The 24,748-nt window shown below is 43.2% G+C and overlaps 1 long non-coding RNA gene across 1 annotated transcript in view; it reads left to right on the forward strand.

Moving 5' to 3' along the window:
* Positions 1-24,748, forward strand: part of LOC134549676 (uncharacterized) — a 145,685-nt gene that overhangs the window by 80,371 nt on the left and 40,566 nt on the right. Inside the window, exons 2-3 of the long non-coding RNA XR_010080151.1 lie at positions 17,212-17,339; positions 23,585-23,741. This is a non-coding gene — a long non-coding RNA (uncharacterized LOC134549676). The remainder of the gene's footprint in view (positions 1-17,211; positions 17,340-23,584; positions 23,742-24,748) is intronic.

The following is a 24,748-nucleotide window of genomic DNA, read 5'->3' on the forward strand; positions in this document are numbered from 1 at the left end:
TACTGTGAGAAAACCTCTTTCTGAAGTAGCTGCTCAGATTTTAGGACCAGAAGAAGAGACTACTTTCTATCTGTGGATTTGAGCCTTTGACTTCCCCTGATCTGCCATGATTGTAGGTTGAATTTCAGGTTTTTCCCATTCTTCATGCCAGGCCCTGGTTCACACCAAGTGCTCAGAACCTTGCTTATGAAAGGGCAAAATTTTACACTGGCAACAAACCCAGCATTATGCACATCTCTCTCAGCTGGTATTTCTAACTCTTAGATCATAACTTGAACCCCCCTGGAAAATCTGTTTCACTTAAAAACAATTATGATGATGTACCATTAAATTACATACATTATCAAATAAATGGCAGGAACTGAAAGCAGAGTTTATGATTTTGGCACTGCAGTGCTGAAAAAGTAGAAAACTCTGCAGCAGAACAGCACCCACAAAGGTCTGATCTGCTCTTTGTGCCTGGTAAAATTGCAGGGTAAGAGACTCCTCAGGAAAACTTTTGGTTTCTGGGAAGCCTGAGGCAGACAGTGAAAGCTGTGTGGCTCAGCACTGAAATACTTCTGTGGACTCCCACATGTAGTCCTTAACTTTCCAGCCCAAATCTCCATGCGTGTCTCTGGTACATTGTCCTTAAAGTTAAAAAATAATGCTCATGTTTTAGTAGGATTTAATCTTAAACATAACGTAAAAAGCAAGAAATGGCCTCTGGAAAGTGTTCAAAGACCTGTTAAAATATCCTTAGAGATAAAATGTGTAAATGTATTAAAAGTGAATGTGTGCTAAAACCCAACGACACCAAGAATCCTGGGTGCCAGCAGAAAGTCTCCTTTAATTGTTTTGCTTTGAGGCATATCTGTGTTTCTTACGTATTATCCTGCCCCAGGAAGGGCTGAACATTTCATGTAACATGACCCTGGAAAACACGCTGCAATTTCAGGATAATTCCTGATGAGAATTTATGGCTACATAAGCATATTATAAGCAAACCAACCAGTTTTCCAAGCCACAAAATGCTGCGCTGCTCTGTATTACTGCAAGGACCACTTAGTGCAAAGGCTGCTTTGCTCCAGCACAATGAATAGGACCTCTGTTATTCAAAGGTAATAGGCAGGCTGAAGAAACCATGATATGAGAGGAACTGACTTTCTGGTTTTGCTGGTTTTGCAAGGTTTTTTGCTGGTTTGGAAATTTTGTGCTACTACCTATGAACTTTCTGTTCCTGTCACTTGAAGCCTGAGCAAGTCCTTTCCTTCCCCTCCTCTCTCTGAACAAGAGGGGGATTATAGTCCTCTGTCATAGTACCCCAGCAGCTCGGGGCACCTTATTGCAGTGAAAAAAATACATTTGGAATTATTGTTTCATATAATGTAATGCTTTTCAGTGGAGGGAAGTTTAGGGGGATGGCTGTGTTCAAGTAACTGCAATCCCAATGGAGCTGAGCAAATGGAAAAACTGAGAGACAGAAAAAGAGGGATTTCTAACCCTTGGGGAAAAGGGATGGGGATGATGGCATACACCCTGTTGTTGTTCCTTTACACTTTTGTGTTTCTATTGCAGACAAAGGCTTCACTTAGTAAAGGTATTTTTCAGGCAAAATTAATATTGTCTTTCACCATTTCTAGATGCTTGTAACTTTGGCCTGGGGGTGAAACATTGGATTGTTTCCTCAAGAGGTGACAAAGAAAATCTGGCTGAGATCAAACACCGAAATGAGATTCTTAATGGGAAGTCGTAAGGAATGGTAGCCTGGTGTGGAAATTCTGGGTGTTCCTTTACAAGACTGACTTAAGGCTAACATGTTGGAGTGCATAGGCATAATTTGGCAACTAACTAATAGATACAATATTATTTTTATATTTTTGCACTGTGTATTCTACAGCTGCTGAGACTAAAAGGGCAGTTGCTTCAGTGGAGCAGCTAGTCCCCAGCTAGCCCATGCTGTTTGTTTTAAAGCAAAATGCTCATTTTCTAAACTGTGTTAGTTCCTGTCAGCCCCTCTGAACGGCTTCTGTTCTTATTTAGATTTTGGATATGTCTTTTTTCATATCAGAAACTTCCTGCATGTATTTGAAGCGAGCATCTACTTGATACAGTGGTCAGAGCAATGTGATTGAAACATCCCTGTAGAGCTCTGTGAAGTGTCAAAGGGTGATGTCTGATTTCCATGGGCTCTGCTTGCTCAAAGCCCTCCTTTTGTCTCCTGACAGAGCTGTATTCTGATTTCAGAATGTCAATTATCCATATCTCTCTATTTCCCCTGCTCCTTATGTGTCAGCCTGCCTAGAAGCTTTCTATTAATTTATCAAATTGTCATTGGGCTCACTTTGTTGCACTGCAGCCATTAGCCTGTCCATTTGCTTAATTGGTCCATTTCCCGTTTATTATTCATTCCCTGAATCACCATTTGAATAATTTTTAGCTAACTATTAATTGAATACCATTTCTAACATGATTACATTGTCTACGTTCTCATTTTTGCATGATCACTAAGAGAAAGGGGTTTTATTATTATGCAGATGAGAGTCTCTGGTTAACTGGTGGTTGGAAAATGGGAAGAAAGTGATGGCTCTGTCTAGTAATTACAGAATCAGAGAGTCCATGATTATTTAAGTGGTTGAACATGAGATTCATGTTTCTGCTTCTGTTTCTGTAACTGCAGCTGATGGACTTTTGGCCAGACCCTTTGCTCCGGTGCAGGGGTGCAGCAGGCTCTGGAATCTGTGGGGATTTTGTGTTATCTTCCATGCAAATAGCTTTTATCCTGGGCTGTCAGTCAGGTAGCACTGGGCAAGTGTCAAGGTCTCCTGCCCTCCTAGAGTATCCAGCTTTCACAGCAGGCACCAGTTCTCCACACGCCTTGTCTTCACATGTGGTGCAGCACAAAGCTGGGATAGAGGCTGATCATCCATTCAGTTTTGGGCAGGATGGCAGTACCCTCTAGCCGTCATCCCAGCCACTTCTCCTGGTTCAATTTGGACACAGTGATTGCAACATCCAGGGCACGAACAAGGCACAATTAAGGGGAACAACCTATTCCTGCTGTTCGTTTTTAACCAATGTCCTTCATGTGTTCGAGTGGGGCCTGTAGGGGAAGCTGATCCTTGAGAGAGGCCTGAACCTCCCTGGCTGTTTTGTGCCAGTCCAACAGCTCGAGGTTTATACAGTGGCCGCCACTGCCACAGCCTGTGATTTATGAGGAATTTGGAAGGGAATCATAGAATTATAAAATGGTTTGGTTGGAAGAGACCTTAAAGCCCATCTCATTCCACCCCCCTGCCCTGGGCAGGGACACCTTCCACAGCTTGCTCACAGCTCCATCCAACCTGGCCTTGGAGACTTGCAAGTATGAAGCAGCCACAGCTTCTCTGGGCAACCTGTGCCAGGACCTCAGCGCCCTCACAGAGAAGAATTTTTCTCAGTATCTGATCCAAATCTACTCTTCTTCAGTTTGAAGCCATTCCCCATGTCCTGTGCTAGAAGTGTTAATAATGAAAGAGAAAAAGTATTAATAACTTTGTGGGAGAAAATTTAAGCTATGGAGAGCTCTGGGGCTGCACAGTGACACAGAGAATCTCCTGTAGGTTTGCTCAGCAACATCTGAGATTTGTCTGAGCTCACTTTTGCGAGGGCAGGGCTTGTGCTCACAAAGGATTGGTGGGAGTATCAAACCAGACTTCAAATCCTGGCTTTCTTCCTAGTTGGGCTTGGGCCTGGGAACATCTGGACTATTGATTCAGATGGAATTTTGGGGTTGTAGTCATCAAAGCCAGATTTTGGAGGAGCATTTTAGTTCTCAGTCATGGTGTGATTTCCAGAAATGATTGCCCTTGTGTTAGGTAAGCCCAGAGTTTGGGCTCTGGGCTTAAAGGGTGCTGGGCTTCCCCTCAGCCTGGGGGGATGTTCTGGAGACTATTGTCTTTGCAGACAGTGGAAACAGATCTTTAAAATAAGAGAGAGGCATAGAGATGCCTCAGTGCTAACATCAGGCAGGGTGAGAGTCTGTGTTCACCTTGGTGTTTTTGTGATCCCAGCTTGGTTCTGGTTACTGTAAACATCTACAGAAAGGCTCATCTGTCCTGTGGTGCTGACACAATAGGAGCATCCAGGCTGAGTTGTTCTTGATCAAATTATTTAGAAAGAAAGCTTACAGGTTTAGCCAAATGCAGAATTACTCTTTTGGAAGGCAATAAAAGTGCAGGGCTGCGAATCATCAAAATAATCTCCCAGATGGCCACGGAAAGAGCACAACCACAAACAAAAGCAGCTCTCAACTTGAAGTAACCTCCAAACTCACTGCCATTCCAGCGGAGTTGCTAATCACAGATGTGTGTTAGTCTTTGAAAAATAACATTGGGAAGCAATGGATTTCTGAGTTGCAGCAGTGTGGAGATAATTTTATTTACACTTTCTCTGCATCGGGTGGAGAGTGGCTCATTTTCCACTCTTAAATTTGAACAGGATGATATTGCACCCCCTGAGCAAAAGGAGAATGGAGCCAGTTAAACATTGACTGGGAGGAGATGCACGTCCCTGCTGAGCTGAGCACCACACAGACTGAATTTTGGGAGGTTCCTTAACCTTTGCTCCCGAGGTTGTTGTGCTGACAGTGCTGAAACCCTTTTCCCTAAACAATGTGGGTAGGTTAGGAGCATTCCCTTACGCTTGGCTACCTCCAGCTCTGTGAGGGGCTCTGGCCTCAAGTGCTTCCCCTGCCACCAAAGAGAGCAGGCCGAGCCAGTCCAGAATGCAAACAATGATGTCACCATTGTAAAAGAAATGAAAAGCTCTGTGGGAATCCAGGAGACAAACCCCAAATTGAAGATCTTTTGGCTAAATACGAGCACTAAGGAAAGCTTGCAAAGATCAGAATAGTGTTGCGTGCCAATGTGGCATTTGATGTCCAAGATAAAAGGGGGAGTTCTTTCAGGAGTGAGACTGTTTTAGCAGGAGAAAGAAATCTTGGTGTCTGTGTTGGAATGCACAAAAACACATGTTTCCGATGTGGTTTTCTCATATGTTAAATGAACAGGACATCTGGTTGTGTTTTTAAAAATTAAATTGACTGACACTAAATCAGTGCTTTACAAAGCAAAAGGTAGTAAACCAAGAACATCTAATAAGGTAACAATGAAATATTTGGCAGGACTTCAGAGTATTGGAAACTCACACAACCGAAAGGAGCTGAAATATTGTGATATATATGGGGCCTTAACTTCTCATTTATCTGTGCTATTTCTTACTGCACTTCACAGAAATATGTTGCATTCCCATTGGTATAGGTTTCTATGTTAGTGCCAAAATTCCAGATGTTTTCTAGGTAAACCTCTGGAGACTATTTTATTGTGTTTCATTTCTCCTTATTTACAATTCACTTGTCTTGAACTCCAGCCATTGGTAATAAAAATCCATAGAGCCTGCAGCTGAGCCAAGTGGACACCACTGTCCTGTTTTTTCAAGTAGGGATGGGTTGATCCAAGCCTTGAACAGAATCCAAACCACTGGAGTTTTCCAAAAGTTCGTCTCTCTTCTCTTTATTTTTTAACCCTTCATGCACCAGGGAATAAAGAGTCAGCTGCTTTGTCTTTCCTTTTTCCCCCTCCACTCTGTCCTGAAAGGTTCAGCTTGTCTTCACCACAACAGCCTATCCACAGTTGCTGTCCTTTAGCCCTTCTGCAAGGTCTTGTCCATCAGAGCCCTGACCTGACCAGTGCTCCAGGGTTCTGTATCCCTCCTCCAGGCTATCTTCACCCCCAATCTGCCAGCTTCCTCTGCGTTCCTCTGGAGTTAAAGGAAAAGCAATGTGGTCATCCCTGAGCCACTTTGTGCTCCTTATAGTTTCTGCCTTGCAGGCACAGCACGGTGTTCCAGCTGGGCACTTCCCAACCCAAGCTCCCCTCTGCTTACTGTTTGGCTTTTGTTTGGGTTTTTTTTTTTTAAGCTTTTATTAATGAATTAAGATGTCATGAAGCCTGCTGTCCCCTCCCCTGCCCAGTTTGCTGTCTATTTAAGTTGTAAATACCTTCAGGTTCTTTGGTACATCAGAGAGATTGTGGTGCGCATCTTGCACTGAAATCAGTCTGTGGTTACTGGGGAATTCAGGTCTCTGCATGCTGACAAAACCCCTGCTTAATGACATAGAAATAATTAGGCACTTTGCTGTAGTGGGACTTCAGTTAATTTTAAAGTGCTGTGAAGTTTCGTTTCAGAGTTGCTGCAATCAGCGGTTGCATTTTATAACCCATCACCAGCACATTTGATCAACCACACAGATTTTTTATGTGAACATACCCACCCACCAGATGTGTATAAACATAAATCATTCCACAGCATAACCTGATCATGTTTTCTTAGTGGTTCTGGGCTTGACTGATCCTCCAGGAGAAAGCAGTGCTGCTCAGACAACTCCAAACTGTGAGCGAGACCTGCCTGGATCTCGCAAGCGCTGCTCTGCTGTCTTTCCCTGTCAGGGAGAAGGATGAACGAAAGGAAGTTGTTACAGCTCTGAAAAGGGGTTTTCTCTCTCCCCACACACCCAGGTAGATGTGGCTGGCTGTGAGTGCAGCCTCTTGCCTGGCCTGTGTTTCCTGAGCTGGCTTTCGGGGGCTGTGCAGTGCTCGAGGACTAGAGCTGCAATGCAGTAACTGGTAACTCTGCTCCCTGCAAGGCTGGAGGGAATTCTTCCCTGCTCTAGTAAGCAGCTGGCGTGGTAAGTGCCAGCCTCCCAGGTTTCTGAACAATTCCTATTTTTCTTTAATTTCTTGTAGCTGAAATACACTTAGGCAAGGCAGGTAATATCCTTTATGCTTTGTGCTATTATGTGTGAATTATATATTTATTTTTTAAATAGTATAAGTTATCTATATGCTGTGAAGTTTATAATCCTTGTACCAGTAGATATGACTGCATTAGTTGGCATCCTGATTACCTGAAGAGCTGCATATTTACCGTTAATCAGTAAATAGTTCAAAATGAAGCAATTATAAATGGGCCAAACCCAAAATGCCAGACAGGAGCACTCTCACAGTGGATCCAGGAGTGACACTTAACAATTTCCAGGTTCCAAACTCGAGTTGCCAAATTGCATCACAAAGGAAGGTATTGCTGTCATTAGTTTTAGTTTCTCATGTTGGAACAGAGGTTCTGGAAGACGAAATCATTTCCTTTACAGTTCCACTATCTGCTATCAGTTGATTTTCAGTCCTGTATTCCAGTTAGTGTCATAAACACCTTGGATGCATTTTGTCCTGAACTTCAGAGAAAATTATCTTCAAATTCCATGCTTCAAGCTCATCTCTAGAAATATTTAATGAGCTCTAGAAAAGCAGAGAAAGCATTATGCTGATCAACCATCTTCATTGGGGAGAAATGAATACAAGGCAGGCATTAAGAACCGGGAATGATGGCTGCTGTTTTCTTTTCATTTGGAAGCAAGTTCTGTGTTTGTATCTCCCAGCTTTATTTGTGATCAGTGAGGCTTCAGCCTGGATTGAAGTCACAGGGGTCACAGATTGCTCATCTGTGGATATTGTCATGGTGTCCTTTGGGTGCATTACATAAAGGTCACTGTTTTTGTTACTTCCCCCGCTCTTTCTCCATTTTTAAACTTATTTTCTCTCTACTGATGCAATACTGAGGACCAGCTAAAGAAACAAAAACATATTTAAATCTTCAATATGAAGCTGGGTACACACAGAGAACTCAACATTTATTCAGTGTCTGTCCTTAAAGTGTCAATGTTTGCCAAGCAATTCTGTTTATTGGCATCTCAGCCCTCTGAATTCAACTGAAAGGACTCAAAGGCTTTCAGTGATTTCAGTGAATTTTTGATGGTGTCATTATTCCCCTGCAGTGAGAAAGGAAAAAACAAATCACTGTGGTGTCTAAAATGCTGTGTGCATCTTTTTGCAAATGCAGTAATCTCACAGGCGCCTGTTTTTTCCAGTGTGATGCTGCCTCAGTCAATTCTTTGTGCCAGAGAGGGAAAACTGTGATAGGTTCCCAAATTCCAGTAGTCAGTATAATAACCTGTTCTCTCTGCCCTCCCTGCCCCTGAAAAATGCAGCGTTTGAGAGGGTTTTTTAAACATTCCTTAGAATGAAAAGAATGACTTTCAACTCTCATGAAAAAACACATACATTTCTCTCATCATGATTCTCAACAGCACTTGGATTTTTACTATGAAATAGTTTCAATAAATTGTATAAGATCAATCTTGTGAAGTAATAACATTTCAGGAGAGGGAAAGATTTTAATTCAAAATGACAGACTTGAAGATCTTTGCCTGGCCACAAAGAGAAGATAACTCCTGAGAAGTCATTCCGGAAAAAAAAGCAGAGAGACTGAATTAATTGAATAAGTTATGAGTGTTAAATTATTAATTCAGCTCTGAGTCAGCTTTGAACTACTTATTAGCAATTAATTGATACAGATATTTTATAAAATGTGCGAGTCATTTTATTAAATACTTCTGAGCTTTTTTTTTCACTGGATGTTAAACGATGGGCATGTGAAAATGTATGCTCAGTCTTAATCTGTATCACTATAATGTATGGGATAATCAGATTAACAGCACTCCTGGGAAAAGGGAGACTCAGTGGGAAAAGAACAAAGCTGGAGAAGCCCTTCCTGTGCTGGTTTTTGGAGAGGACCAACAACCACCTCTTTCAGCACACAAGAAATCAGATCTTCTTGTGTGTTTTTGGTTGTGACCATCCAGCAAAGAAGGGTTCTGGCTGTTCAATCATCTGGGATCCACGCTGTGAATTAAGCAGAAGGAGATTGCTATAAATATTAAACACAGAGAGCTGCTGGAACAGGAGGAGGAACTTCCCATGTGCAGTGCAGGGAAAACCAGAAGAGGAGGACACTGACCCTCCACAGCAAAGCTGTCCCATCCTTTCTGGCTCCAAAAAGGCACAGCCATGAGGGGAAAGAGTTGAAGAATAGCAAATTTTTGCAGCCTGATCTTTTGCACTGACTTTCAGGGTCCTTTCAGATCTCTCTCATTTACAAGACAGCGTAAACTGTGATTTAAACTTTATTTCATGAGCTCATTATTGAACAAAAATGACAAACAAGGACTCAATTGCCTTTTGGTGACTTTTCTCTTGCATTAATTCCCTGAGCCACCATTCAAGTTGTATGATTTCCTAACTTAAAACCCCTGAATCTTTATATTATCACCTATGAACAAAAAATCGAATGTGTTCCCTATTCAGTGGTGAGAGTGCTCATCCTTCCTGCTCCATCATGGTGTGAGCAGCCCCTTATCCCACCAGGAAACACAAAAGTGTCAGCAGTCCAGCTGCACTTGGATCTGCTTCAAGAACCTTTGGGGTAAGCTGAAGTTTACTACCTTCCAGCTTGGAGGCGTGGACTTTACCATTTCCAGAACTTGGTGGATTCTGTGGAAAATGCCAGACAAAAGGTAACAGCTGCAATTTTCAGGTGAAGGTGACTGCGGAGTGGCCCTTCCTGGCCACCTGTCCTGCCTGGTTTGATGGGATGGTGCTGCTCCCAGCTTACATCAGGCTTCAGCCCGAGCTGGGTTAGCCACAGCCTGAGCAGGAGCTGAGTGAACTCTCCTGCCTGACCCTCACATCCTTCTCCAGGGCAGCTGCTTCCCGGCACAAGAGCCTGTTGGGGGATTATTCCATGTTCTGCAGGTGTTCCAGGTCAGCATTCAGGGGAAGAGGTGTCTGGCCACCCATGAAATCTTGTGGAAATCCCGTTCTTTTCTGTAATATGCTCTTGAGCTTGTTCTCACTCCATGAGAGCAGAAACCTCACTTATGCCCTTTGATGACAAAGAACGTAATTATTCTGATTTTTTCCACATGCTCTTTTTATTTTCATCACCAAATGTAAAGTCTGATTCATCCTTGAGGAAAAATATTTTCCTGTTCTGTGAAATTCTCTTCCTAACCTATCTTTTTATTCTGAGCAGTTTTCACAGGGTTAGTAGCAATACTTGCACACCAAGTGAAGAGTATGTCTTTAAGCCATGCAAAAATGCATCATAATTTTTTTTTTCTAATGTTGAATAAGAATCCAGCTGAAATGGTACTTTTCCATCCATAAAAATATATCAAGATGGTTGTTGAAACACTCACACCATTGTGCACAGGCACTTGGACTTACTGGAGACAGATGAATCTGTTTCCAAACTGCCTCTGGTTTTCTGGGTCAGGCTTGCACTTAGATAATAATTTTGTGTACTTGCTTTACAGCAAAGTGCAAAGGTATTGCTGTCTTTTTAGAGCTGGGGATTTTTGGACACAGGCATATGAGAATTCCTCAGGAACTGATGTTCCTGCGAGTGGGGAACCCATATCCCACTGACCTCCAGTAAAGTTTACTAAATTCTCAAAGCAGGTTCTTGCTTAGGTGAATATCACCTTCTTAATATTGCCAAAACAGCTTCATTCAAATCATCCCCAAGCCTGTTGGTGGGCAGGGAAGGCTAATCTAAAATGTGCTCCCAACATTTTGGGTTATACTGAGAACTTGATTTGCACCTGGAAAGAGGAATGAACCAGGCAGCACTGAAACAGATCTGCAGAGAGACACACGACTTCTCCTCATGCTGATTTATTTCATGCACACTATTTCTCTTCATCCCTCCTCCAGTGACTGCACTGGAACATCTCTGAAAATTTTTGCACCCTTTGACGGCCAAATAACCCTGATGTTTCAGTGGTATGTGGTACCTTCCATGCTATTTGATGTAACCTGAAAGGCCCAATAAATGTCTTCTGTGGAGAAGATTTACTAGAAAATTACTAGAATTAATACAAGATACAAAGCAAGAGCAGAGATGATGCACAGTTTAGTGGATGAGGACTTCAGGTGAGCCAGGAGATGTGATTTTACCAGAGATCATTCGTTGGGGAAGCTACATTAATTTCTTGTCTAAGTTGCCTGTCTGCCTTTGCTTCATTTGCTAGGGTGGGAAAAAATCTGTTACAAATCTCATATTGTGGATTTCAAAACTGCCTAGAACAATATTAGTGGGGTTTCTAGGGATAAATGTAACAGAAGTCATAACAACAATGGTTATCTTCAGAGCAATAATGCACTGAAAGCCTTTTCTCTTTTAAATCCTGCTTGCTGTGGTGTAACCAAGCACAACACAAACACTGTAACAGCTTTCTACAACACAGTAATGAGTATTTTTATTCCATCAGAGAAATAACTAATAAAATATAAGCAGGAGATAACACCAGATGGAATAATATGTTTTAGGAGAGGGCAGTTCAATGAACTCATGACACATCTCAGAAAACAATTGTGGGAATCAGGTAGGAAAGGGAGGCAGGGATGTACTTGGATAATGTCAGGTATCTCACTCTGTTCTGAAAAGTGTGAGTCCTTGTCATGTGTTTGTATCTACAGGAGAGCAGAGAAGTTCCCACTCCTTTCAGGAGAAGGTTGTCTTTGTGAACATTGGTTTGTGAATGGTCAAAAGTTTGGGTCGGGATAATAATTTCCTCACTTACTGGTGCCCATAAAAATAACAACAACAGTGACAACATTTTCTCAACACCTTGGTAGGTTCTTGACTGGCTTGAGTAAAGACAAGGCAGAGTCATGGCAGAATCTACAGCTTTCCCATTTTATTTACTTGTATATGTTCATATTTCAGTAACTGCTTTATGTAATTACTTTATCTGCATATCAACTTTTAACAAGAGTTGTTGAATTTAAAATAATTTTTAACATTTGAGTGGCTTTGATTTGAAAGAGAGTAGGGTTAGGTTAGTTGTTAGGAAGAAATTCTTCCCTGTGAGAGTGGTGAGGCCCTGGCACAGGTTGCCCCATCCCTGGAAGTGTCCAAGACCAGGTTGGATGGGGCTCTGAGCAAGCTGGGACAGTGGGGGTGACCCTGCCCATGGCAAGGTGTGGAATGAGATGATCTCTAAGGTCTCTTCCAACTCGTTTATGATTCTATGAATGTTTGTGCACACATGTCCTGCCAGTCTGACAGTTGAAAATGTAATTTTTACACCCTGAAAATAGTGTTTTCAGTCTGAATTTTGGTATTACAGTTTCATATCCATAACCATTGTTTTCATTTTTGAATGCCTGTGGGCAGCTGAAAGAAAAACAGGTCAGGCAGTGCATGGTGATAAACACAGAAGTTAAAAAAAGAATGTGAGTAGTAGAAAATGCGTTTGCAAGGAGCTGTGCACCTGAGCAGTGTTGGTAATGATGTTAATGATCCTCCTGGTTCATGATTGCTGTCCCCCCCAGCCTGGCATGCTGCATTCACCCTGGGGCTGGCTCTTTGTGACTGCCTGAAAGTGAACTGGAGTAAAACTGCATCAAATCTTGCAGCTTTTTTTTTCCTCTCCCAAGAGGTGTTTCCAGGACTGCAAATCCCAAAGCGCCACCTGCCCAGTGTGTGTGCTGTGGATGGTGGCTCTGCCCTGCAGTAATTGTGCTGACTGCCGTTCTCACAGACTCCTCCTGGGCCGATTTGGGCACACGGTGAGCTCAGGTGGTGCTCCAGGAGTAGCCATAGCAACGTGGTGCTCGGCAGCACCTGCACATCCACCCGGGGAGATGGATAAATACAGACACTGCATTTCAAACCTGCTCTCACAGCTGCTGGGCTTCCATTTGTGCACTGGGCCCTGAAGGTACTCCAGCACTTCCTGATGGGCAGTGCCATAGGAATTAGAAAGAAAAAAAAAAAATTAGTGTGCTCCATAATTTCTAAATACTTTCCCCCACGCAGGTCCAGGTCTCTCTCCTTTGTGTAAAGTCCTCAGCTTAGCAAAGCACCTGTGCTGAAAGAATTTCACAGGTCTAAATGATGGCATCTGGAAATGGGACAAAACACAGGGATGCTACAGCCTCTCTCTAAACATACCAGAACCAATGGAAAGCTTTAAAATCCCTGATTTTTGGGCCAAATTCTGTAGCAGGAGCCTTGAACAGGGCTGATCTCCAGTGGATGCAGGGGCTCTCATTCATCTCCATCAGCTGGGAGCACAGGCAAAGGCCCTGTCTGAGCATGGGACACGTGCTAGCTAAGATGAGATGCCCCTAAATTATTTCAAAATTACAATAATTCAATTTAATATATTGCTTTTGATCTCCTGTTGGATTCATGGAGCTGGTTTGGCTGTGCAGTTTCTAACTGCACCTTCCTAGTGGTCCCTACCATTGTTACAAGTTGTAATTAAGCAGACAAGAACAGCTCTTTTCTTCCAATGCTTGTTATCACAGAAGGTGCTAAAGTTTCCACTTCTGAAAACTTGCTCTCTCTCAAAGCTCTTTCTTGGTAGTAAGACCACATATGCCCTCTGCTGTCCCTTCAAATTGTGTGAAGACCTATTAGCAGAACATTGTTGGTATTGTTGTTACTGATACTAATTTAATGACTCTGTGAAAACAAAGAAATATTCTGAGTATTGCAGGGAGGGGTTCAGGGAGTTCCATCTGAGTGTGCAGGTGGAGCCTCTGGGCTTACACCAGGTGCAGGATAACACAAGGCAATCTCTTGGGAAAGCCCCACAGAAATTCTGCTCTTCTCATTTTGAATTGTTCTGCTTTCTAAGCACATAGTCTCTGTGATGTGCTTCCTAGTTCTCCAGAGTCATCTGGAATAAGGTCAGATCTGCAAAATTCTGTGCCTTTAAAAGTGGATCTGGAACAAAACTGTAGGTAAAGCTCTAAATATGGAGGACGGTACATTTTTTTTCAGTAAGCAAATTGCTTGCTGTTTTTCCATGCTGGATTTCCTTGATTTGTCAGAAATGGTTAGTGTTAAGAAACTAATTTCTTGGCAGCAAACAAACCTTTAACAACCTTGGGTAAACTTTATATGGTGCTTAATTTGCACTAGCAGCACATAATGCAAGCAAAGCGTTGACTAGAATGCACTTTCCCAAATTAATTTCCATCTTCTTGACAACAGATACTTTTCTTGACAAAGTTTCCCAGCACTATTCAGTTTGCTCCCTGCTGCTGGTGCAAATTGTTATTATTGCAAATAACGTGGTGTTATTTTAATGTTTAATGGCAGCAGAGTCACTCCTTGATACCCTGCTTTTAAATTTATGTATTCACTCTCGTTGGCTCCTTATAACTCTCAGTTTGGATAGCACGTGGAGAGTGCAGGGGACATGGCTGGGGTTCTACACAGAAACTTATTTTGGTAAATGGAAGAGGCCTACAGTTTTCCATGGATGGATGCTGGTTTGGCACAGAGCTGGGCTGGTGAATATTATATGAAACATTGTGATTTCTTATACAGACCCAGCTGAGCTCTCTGCCCAAGCTCTCAGACCGACCCTAAGTTAGTTGCTGTCTCCTAGATTTTGTAGGATCATGGGACCACACATGGTGCCTTCATGCAGATTATTTCCACTAATCCTCTAATTCAAGTGCCTCCTAAAATACTGTGCCTATCCTGGAAATGCACACTGAATGCTCAGCCAAAATTATACATTAGGGTGCAATTAGCTGTGAGCAGAGCACTGAAACCTGGAATATTTTTGACTAAGAGGTCAATTAGTGTGATTGGGAGGCAAAGGATGCAGCCAGCCATGGTGTGGTCAGAGGGAGAAATCAAGGGAATTGAGCAGTCAGCTGATTAGGAAACAACTAGTGAGAGAAAGATGAATTTTCTCCCTGGAAGTGATGAATGTAGATCTGTCTGGGGCATTCAGTCAAAATGAACACTCAATCAGCATTCCATTAACCTGAGCTGCCCCCCATGTGCATAGGATTTAAATATATATATATATGACAGTCTCATCGTGTGTGATGCTCCCAAGAGCTGTTCTATGTGTGTTTAAGTATCAGCCAAATTAGTAAATAATAACTCAAATATCATAAATTTTTCTATTGTCTAGTAATAAGTCTAAAAGTAGAGTAAGGCAAAGCTTTGAGGTTAATTAAAGTTCACTGGAAATGTACTTTTTATTATCAGACCTATGCCTCTGCAATTAACATTTGAAACGCAGGGTTAATTATTATTGTCCCTTTTGTTATTTGCAATGTAGAACAAAGACATCAAAAGCTTCAGGTTTGATTTTGAGGGCAACTTTTAATAGCAGGAAAAGTTCCCTGACCCCTGAATACCCCTGTGGAATCTCCAGTCTGGGTCTGGAGGAGGAGGGAGAAGAATTTGGCCCAGTGGCAGCACCACTCACCTGGGCCTGTGCAGATGTTCTGGCTTTAGCTGGCAGAAGGAGCATCAGGGAAACCTCTGGGGAAGGAAAAACCATTCTCAGGCTGACTCTTCTAAAGGCTACTCCAGTTAAGTTCATTTGGTTTCTCTCCATGACTCAGAAAAACGTATGAACTGTAGTCAGTATTTTTGATTTTTTTAAATGAGGTCATGAATGGCATTGTGCCAATCCGAGCAAAGGCAATGCTTTCTTTACATTAGCCAGCTCATCCTTCCTCAAAGTGGAACTCATGACTCCCTACATTTATTTTTTGTCTTTATTTATATGTGTGGTAACCTTTGTTTAGTGTTTAGGCTATATCTTTAACCCAGACTAATTCTGTTTATAAGTGTATTGTGGCACTGCTGGGTTTCATATGGCAAAATTTCCTCTATTAGTTCCTCAGCTTAGACTAAAGTTTTATTATTCTAACATTGAAATGGTTGTTCTTTCCTCAAAATATTTACATTGCAAAACCCTTGCTCCCAAATTTAGTGTAGTGAAGGAGCCACAAGTTCACTTCTCACACGCACTGATTTGGCAGCAGTCAAACCACAGGGATGTCTTTAGCCCTGCTCATTTATTCTGGGGAAGGATGAGATCTCCAGGGGCTGTACAAACAAGTCTGATTTAAGATTTGTTTTCTAGAAATGTTTCAGCTGCCGTGTTCTGTGTGTGCATAATTTATAGGGCGTCTCCTAATCTTTGAAGCCATAGCTTATGGTTACTGATTGCACAAATCATCCAAGATGCGGCTGTAATCAAATTCTGGACGTTTTTGTCATGGTAGAAGAAAAATGATGGCACTGGAAGTGTGATGCTCAGCAGTGGGGCACTGACCTATTGTACTCCAGCTAAGAAGTAGCTCAATTTGCTTGCAGATTACAAAATATTGCCTCCTGTACACGGCCTGATGAAGGTCAAAACACTCAGTGAGCAAGTTGCTCCCACATGTCAAACGATACTCGGGGCTAATGGTTCTTGTGGGTTCCAGTGTCCTTTCCATGGTAATGCTGGTCTATTTTTGGCCTGGCACCCATTGCCCAGTGTCCCAGCTGACCCTGAGTTGTCCTGGCCCATCCTGAGGAGAGGCAGACAGCTTCCCACCCTGCAGTGTGCCAGAGGCTTCTGTTCTGCCTGTGGTTGGTCTCCATGCTCATAAGAGTAATTTCCAGCCTAATTGATTCTAAACTCTCTGTGCTGCCTCGTGCTGCTCTCCCTGCTCAGGAGAGCAGAACAGCAATTTCCCTGGAGCCTCAGGAGCTTCTTTCCCCAGTGCAGTTGCACGTGCCTGGGTTCACCTTGCTACCCTCTCTGTGCAGCTGTGACAGCCTTCTTCAGGCAGTGCATGGAGATATCTGCACGTTTCCACAGAGGGTTTGTCCAGGAAGGTTTAGATGTGCATTTGGGATGCTGTGCCTGGCTCACACTGTCCATGGGGAGCATCTCCCAGCCCACTGACATAACTGGTTTGTGTGCAGAGGTGCCAGCTCTCCCAGCTTTTTCCTGGATGAGAGTTCAGAGGTCATTTCATGTTGGTGGGATTTGTGGCTGCTGCTTTTCTGTTTTGCCTTTAAGGTGCAGCCCACTGTACAGTTATTTTAGGAACTCCTTTTCTGTGTGTATGTACATAAGACAGAAATTCCAACATGGTACAATCAGAGTCGTAATTTTAGCACCATTTATCTTTTTTGCACTCTAACTACTGCCACTATTGATTATAAATGATTTTTCCATTACTTAAATGGCAGATGCAGACACACTTATCTGAGAAACTAATGGCAAACGGCTGAATTTTAAGATTTAATGGATATTGGACCACTTTTGTTCCTATTTTTTCCCCCCCACAGGGATACCATCCCATTTGGCGCAAAAAATCAGTATTATATGTTGCCAAATTTATAAGACATTTGAAGTTCCTCTAGCTCAATGATCAAAATATGAATGAAAGTTTTGTTTATATATCCAAAGTCCATGTTATAATGGGTGATGTGATCATGGCTTCAAAACCCTTTTCTCTTTGATTTCAGATGATTCCATGATTGGGAGGTGCATGACCTTCTTTCCAAGAAAGAGGCACGGAACAAAGTTCAGGAGAATTATTTCTTCCTGGAAAGTGTAGTCAGGTCACCCAGAGATGTGCCTGGAGGAGCAACAGGTGGGAGAGTTAAATTAATAAATCAATCTCTGTTGAACTTATTTCCTGTTTTGCTGTATATCACTTTAAAATTACATTTAAGTGGTCGTAGCTCAGATTTTTTTGAGTTTGAGAGCAGACAAAGAAAGGTCTGTGCCACCACCCCTCAAAACTAGTTTGTTACCCAAGGAAAAATGTCAGGTAGTCATTGGAGTCCTGAACCCAAGGAAAACGTCATGCAGTCCCTGTAAGGGTATGACAGAGCAGTTTTTATGTTGTTGTCCTGTGGTGCTAGACACAATTTTGCCTCCTGAGTTCCTACCATGTGTCTCTGAGCTGCTCCTGACTGAACTCAAGGAGCCCTTTGCTTGTCCAAGTAGACCCTGAGAGTGGGAACCACCACCTGGAACTTAGGAAATATCACCTTAATTTGTTTTCTGCACATACAACGTTAAAGACAATTGCTTCCTTCTCTTTGAGCAAAGCAAGAAGCCACAAACACCTGCTGGAAGGGCTGTTCCCAGAAAAGGCAGAGGAAGAACAACTGTGAGAGGAATTGCTGAAATGCCCATGCTTGTTTTCACTCTTCTTCCTCTACCCACTTAGCAAGAAGTGCATGCTCAGGTTCCACTGAGCACTCAGTGTCTGAACTGTGCTGCAGGTTCCTGGAGCAGCCATGAATTTCAGTGGCACAGTTCTCCTCTTGCTACTCCCTGCAGTTCAAACCTGCATGTACCAGAGATCTGCAAACTGAAGTGAGAGGAAGAGGAGTCACTAACCAGCTGTAGTGCCAAAGGCCACAAAATTAAAGGAAGGAAAACATAAGGGCTACACATACATCAGTAAACTCAGCCACATCTGATCTCTTTTGATTAGGAAGTCTAGAGGAGCAAAGGGCAGATTTGCAAATACAGTGCTTCAGGGATCTGATCTCCCTGTGACAAGGAGAGTTTTGCATTGACAAACCTTGTTGGTTTAATGGCTTGATGAATCCTGCTGACCCTTCATTTGTTCACAGACATGCATCTGTATGGGTATCTGTATGTGTACATGTATATTATCATTGAACAGATAATATGATGTAATATAGCAGAGCATGATAACATAACATAAATTTAATTTAGGTATTATATAAAGCAAGCCATAATACCTTCTGCTTTTCCCCCTACTGGAGCCATTTGCTAGTTGATAAACCAAGGAGCTCCCCAGTCATTTTAATCAGCACAGGCTCATCTTTTGCCTTTCTGATTGGCAACAGCAGAGATTTATGTGGAAAACAAATCTGCATGATTTTTGGTTGTGATGTATCATTCCCAGACTACCTCAGTCCTTACCTGCCTCCTCTAATGCAGGGAGGCTGTGGTTCACTCCTCTGTTTATTTCGAATATGTAATGCAGTCTTTTAACTCCTAAAGGTGGCAGGGTGGGGTGGACATTTAAACATCCTTTTTTTCTCTCCATTGTGACACTTGCAACAAATCTATCTGTGTTTAGGATTTTCATAATGTATTTTAATGCCCAGTGACATCCATTGCACAAGTATGGGTTTTGTCAGGTATTATAATCAGACTGCCACTCTGTGAATATTTTCTATGTGAATATTTTCTCTGGGCTCAGCTGTGCTCTCACTAACACCTGTATGAACCCACCAGTCATTTCACTAAGTTACTGAAAGCTCTCTGCACTTGTAGCACCGTAGGTGGAAGCAGGAGCTAATTAAGTTAATTTCTGAATTTTTTAATGTACAGCAGACAGTCAGCACTGCCTGCCCACACAGGCACAGAGGTGCAGGTTGGCTTCATAAAATAAACAGCCTGGCTGAGTGTGTCTGCCCAGATGAAAGCCAGATGTTTGGGAAGGAAGCTCCTTTTCTGCCAAGGTTGTGTATGGTCAGCCTCAGCTGTGTGGCCAAAATACTGTTCTCAGGAATGTTTACAAGGATAAACACAAACACACCTTCTCTTCCCTGGAGGTGCCACCAGGCTTTCAGTTTTCCATTTGGAAAGTGCCCTGCACGTGTCAGTGTTGGATGAACTGTGGCACTTGTTCTGCTCTCCTGTTTCATAGTGGGGATCCAGGGAAGCCTGAGAGTGCTGATGCTCTGTGTCTGCAGGGGATGCCTCTGTATTTACAGGCACGCTGTGTGTGATCTCACACCTTTAGAGAAGTGCATCAGTTGAATCACTTGGCTCTGGGAGGTAAATAATGTCTTTGCCTTCTCTGTGGCTTCAGAAGTTTCATGAACACAAGACCAACTCTTGCTGGAGTAGCATACTGTCCTCTCAGGACACAGAGCTCCCACCCTTTGAGGCTCTTGGGAGAGCTCCCACATCCTGCCCCAAGAGGCGAAGCTGAGGGACTCCACCAAGCCTCCTCTCCCCCTTCCCTGAACCTCTCCTGCTGTCCTGGCTCTGCAGCAGTGTCACAATGAGGAATTCTGCAAGGTCCTCTGAATGACATAAAATGAACCACGCAATTATTTAACTTCAACACAAAGACAAAGACTTTTTTGAAGAACTTATTATGGACAACTCAGTAATTCCTGTAAGATTGTGGTTGAAGATGTTTGCAAACCCTGTTGCCCTGTGCTGGCAAATTATCAGAAACCTCTTGAACCACTGCCTGGTCATCGTTCCAAGGGAGAAATCCACACAGTTGGCACCTGGAAACATGTAGATTAAAGAGTGCAGACAAATACAAATCCCTCTGTGCTCCCAGCAGGGTGAATATCAACCAGCTCTGCTCCATACCTGTGTTAGAATGAGTGATGTAGTTAGGACATGATGCTGTGCTGACTTGGCAAGGTGGGAAGTGCCCTCTGTGCCCCTGGCCCAGGGAGCAGGCACTACATCCTCAGCTCTGCTCTGCTCCTCTCCTGGTGACGTGCAGGAGAGAATTAGAGTCACAGATTCCAGCCAAAATCCACCAGCACCCCTCAGCTTAGGCAGCCTAGGGGAACACAAAGGTCTTGTCACAGGTATGGACCTGCTCAGGTGGCAGGATGTGACAGCCCAGCATGCAGGCACATGGGATGGCACAAGGATTTTGCTCAGAGCTGGAGACAGGTTTATCAGCTCCCTCTCCATGCAGTACTGCCCAGCTGGGGCTGTGTCTGTGATAAAATGAGGAACAGGTTGTGATATCATTCTCCAGGTCTACACTGATATGACTTGTTCCCATATAAGATCCTGTTCTCACTCATTTATTTAGTTGAAAAAGAGACCAGTGTATGCTTTGATCTTGTTTCCAAGATCATTTTCTGGACAAATTACTCCAGAGGGTCATTTTTTCATCCAGCCCAGAGTTGACATAGACTCATAGATATCCTTCCAGCTGAGTTATCGGTCCAGATTCCATCACTCCAAGGTCCACAGCAGATGGATCAATGTATTCCTCAGACATGTCCCTCACGCGTTTATCTCATCCTGCCTCTGCCATAGGGACCACAGAGATGCCCAGTCTGCCACAGTTATGAACAAAGTGGGCAATTCTGATAGTTTGGCATTTGATTCACACAGTGATAAAAATGGAAATATTGCCATTTTAGGAGAAACAAAGAACAATTGGATATTTTTATTCCTAGCTACCAGTCCTTGTGCATATACACCCATTTTTCTAACCTTAATAACTTTGAAATACATGGACCTGTTTCTTCCATTCCAGCTTGACATGGGATAGTGTCCTCAGGGATGCAGCCCTAGATATTTTCTGAAATTTGACAGTCAGGCATGAGAGATACTTTTAGTGCTCCTCTTAAAGCAAAGGCTGGTTTTGTCCTTCTCTCCTTCCCATTTATTACCTATCAGGGAACCAACATGATGCCAGGGCAAGGGGGTGGGAAAGCAGAATGAAGGGAAAAAAGTCATTAGAAAACAGGCTTCATTAATTCAGCTGCTCAGGGAGCAACATGTTTGGAAAGGTCAGGATGTTTTGTTTGACCTAAACAAAATGCTTCACCATTCTTCAGTTCAAATGTTTCATTCCTGCCTGTCGAACCAAATCAAAACACTGAGCTTTGGTGGAGGGATGTAATGAAATGCTGGGCAGGGAGAAGCTGCAGCTTATTCCAGCAGCACTTTTCTGTCACAGAGTTGGGAGAGGTTGACACCCCTTTTCCAAAAGTGCAGTGCTGATCATCTCCAAAGTATTGATGAACTAATGCAGATTTCACCCCAGTATTAGAAATCAAAGAAAGACACAAACTGCCTGGAAGGAGTGCATGTCCCCTTGCCCTGAACAGCTGTTAAAGGGAAAAAGAAATTGTGAAAATGTTTTAATCATAGAATGGTGAAGTTTGGAAGGGCATTAAAGATCATTCGGTTCCAAACCCGTGCCATGGGTGGGGACATCTTCCATCAGATCAGGTTATTCTAGCACTAGCCTCAAGTCCTTCCCTCCTGTTCCCAAATGTGTGTTGGTGAACACTGAAGCATGGTAGACAGTGGAATTTGTTGACAGACCCTCTGTCCCCTCCACACCATTGCCTCGGAGCTAGTCCAACCCCCTAAGGGGAAAACTGTAATTGAAATCCTTGCCCTGATCTGGATATGATGTGTTTGAGCTCAGAGCTTCCTCTCTCTCAGGAGAACTTTCTAAGGCAGCTTAATGACTGATGAAGTTGGGGTTTCCCAGAGTTCAGGGTGGCACAGGAGAGGGGACATTGCCCAAGGGATGCTTTCCTGGAGGCTTCTCCTGCAGATTTTTTCCTTGCTGTTTGTGGAGCACTATCACAGTTTAGGCAGCAGTCTTAAAGGAGTCATTTGATCCCGAGGAATTTCAGCAGTGTCAGTGCCCCTCCTAGAGGCTCCCCTAAAGCCCCTTTTGAAGATGCCAGATCCTAGCAACAGCAAAAGCAACAATTGGTCTGAGCTGGGGAACAGACTGGCTTGTTGACACTTCAATGAAAAGCAGCTCCAACACAGCCTGTTCACCCTGCGGCTGCCAGCTCCCAGTGTTTGATCTAGCAAAGGCTCCAGCCCAGAAAAACAAAGCCCAGCCTTTCTAGTTCCTGGCTTAGGGAGCTCTCTGCCCTTTGTGTTGCTTCCCTGCTACCAAAAGCCCAAAGGTAATTATTTAATGTTTCCTAGTTTGGTTCATCCTCAACTAGGGTTGCACTCCACTAAGCTGTACTCCAGCTGTAGCTTTATTTTCAGGCTTGTGCTGTAATGTTTCTCCTCCTTCTTGCCCCTGTGTTAATGCACTCTTGTGTCCCTGTCTCCAGTTTAACCCAGGCAGGTGGACACTGTCCCAGCACTGTCCCAGAGGTGCTTCCCTGGGTGTTCCAGAGGAATGGGTCACAAATGTTGCTTGAAGAGTGTCTGGAGCAGGGCCATTGCCACACAGTGAGGAAATGCACAACGAGAAGGAATGGCAGGGTTTCTGACACCCTGTTTCTTGTGATTAGAAAACTCTTATGGAGAAAAGTAACACTGTCAACAACACTCCCAGGGAGCTGCTGAGGCTGATCTGCATTGCAGGGATGCTGCCTGACCCAGACACTCATCCAAGCGAAGCTGATTTGTGCTCCAGTCATTTCAGAGCTAAGATGAGCTGAGGGATGCATTTTCCCCAAAAAATTTACCCTGCCCCACCACGTCTGGTTAGAAATAGAATGCCTGGGGGGTGAGTCTCACACAATACCCAATACAAAATACTGAAGGAAGTCTCAAATATAAAGTCTGGGGAACTAGCACTGGAAAGGGTTTAGATTGTTGGGAAGATGTGGATGGGGAGATGAGCTAAGTTTGTGTGGTAAAAGACAAACCCACTGAGTATGTTCCCTGCCTCTGCTTCTCCCAGCCCTGTCCAGGCTGGGGGGCTCTTCTTGAACATTTATATTTGAAAAGGGCATCAAAAGGGAGATTAGGAGATGTTACCACTTTCATTTTGTAATTGAAAGGAAGCCTTGATATATCTGATATTCATTCACAGCTGATGCTATGCTGAGTAACAGCACTGAAGTTGCAGGCTGACAATTATACTGCTGATGGTATAATTTATTGATTTTGTTGTTACCCAAGGTATTTCCAATGAGGTCATAAATCCATGTGTCAGTAAGAAATACTCAGTTTGCCAGCTGTGCTCTATTTTATAGCCATAGATTTTAATGCTTTGAGAGGAGCATTTGTTAAGCATCACTTTGCAATTAGAGGCAAAGAGGAAATTAAATGTTCCATTTTTGTTACCAAAAAAAAATTGTTTCTCAAAATTTGTCTTTCTGTTAATATTGCATAACTCCCTGTCTTTGCCTTTTGCTTGCTCATCAGCTCAGCCCAGAGATGGTACTGACATGCCAAACTGGACAATGCCAGAACTGCTTCATCTCTTTGTTTGATGACTGAAGGAACATTGCCCAGAGCCTGGGGTGCATGGAGAATCCTGGTAGGAATCTGCTTAGGAGGATTACCAAAAGTCTGCATCCAGGTACAGCCATGTTTGGGACTTCCCTTCAGGTTATTTTTGTAGGAAGAGAAGGTGTTTGCTGCAGTGTCTTGTTTACATGAGCTGTGAAACACAAGCAAACAAACTCTTGATAAGGGATTGAGTCATTATCCAGGAGAATATTGGAGAACATCAAAGGCTTTGAAATATAAATATCTCTCTTATTGCTTCAGGGACAACTTCCCCCACATTGGACTTCACTCTCAGAAAGGATAAATCACCTTCTTTCACATGTCCCCCCCAGTGGCTGTTAATACAAATTCACAGATCTCCTTGTTAAGGTAGTCTTTAAAAGGAGCAGAAACACAGACTTCATGGCTGGTTTGGCCTTGTCTTCAACTGATCCCACCTAGTTTTGAATCTAAAAACAGAACAGATACTGCAGGGGATTCAGAGGGTCCCACCATTGTGGGCTGCATGAAGTGTTTGAGGCAGTAACAGGCAGCCAAAGGAGTGAACTGGCCCCTAGGTGGTTTACACCCACCTAGAAATCCCATTTAAAAAATCAAGAATTGTCTCCTGGGGAAGTTAGTTGTCCCAAAAAGTCATTTGCCATCTTTAATTTAGTGCCAAGTGTACTAAGGGTGGGAGAGAGCTAGAAAAACAGATCCTCAGCTGGTGTCAATTTTCCTGGATCTGCCTCCTCCAGAGAAAGGACAGCAGCTGACAGCTCCAGTTTTAAGGTTTATCCCATGTGGACACTGCCTGCTACAGACTTTTCTACTGCACTGGTCATTGGATAGGCCTGCTTGTGCTATTGCTGAGGTTGATTCCACAATACTCAACCTACATTTTTCCTTGTACAGGGATATTTTATTGGTGATAGTGCAGCTGAACAAGGGCTTTGCCTTTCTGAGGTTTCTCATCTCTTTTTGAGATTTCCCACCCACCTGCTTCACCCATACTATGATCCCTGTGATTATCTATTGAAGACATGCAGTTAGCTCTTTTATTCCTCCACACATATTAACCCCTGGATCCCTTGCTCT

The sequence above is a fragment of the Prinia subflava genome, chromosome 4 (genome assembly GCF_021018805.1).
Source record: "Prinia subflava isolate CZ2003 ecotype Zambia chromosome 4, Cam_Psub_1.2, whole genome shotgun sequence".
Lineage (NCBI taxonomy): Eukaryota > Metazoa > Chordata > Aves > Passeriformes > Cisticolidae > Prinia > Prinia subflava.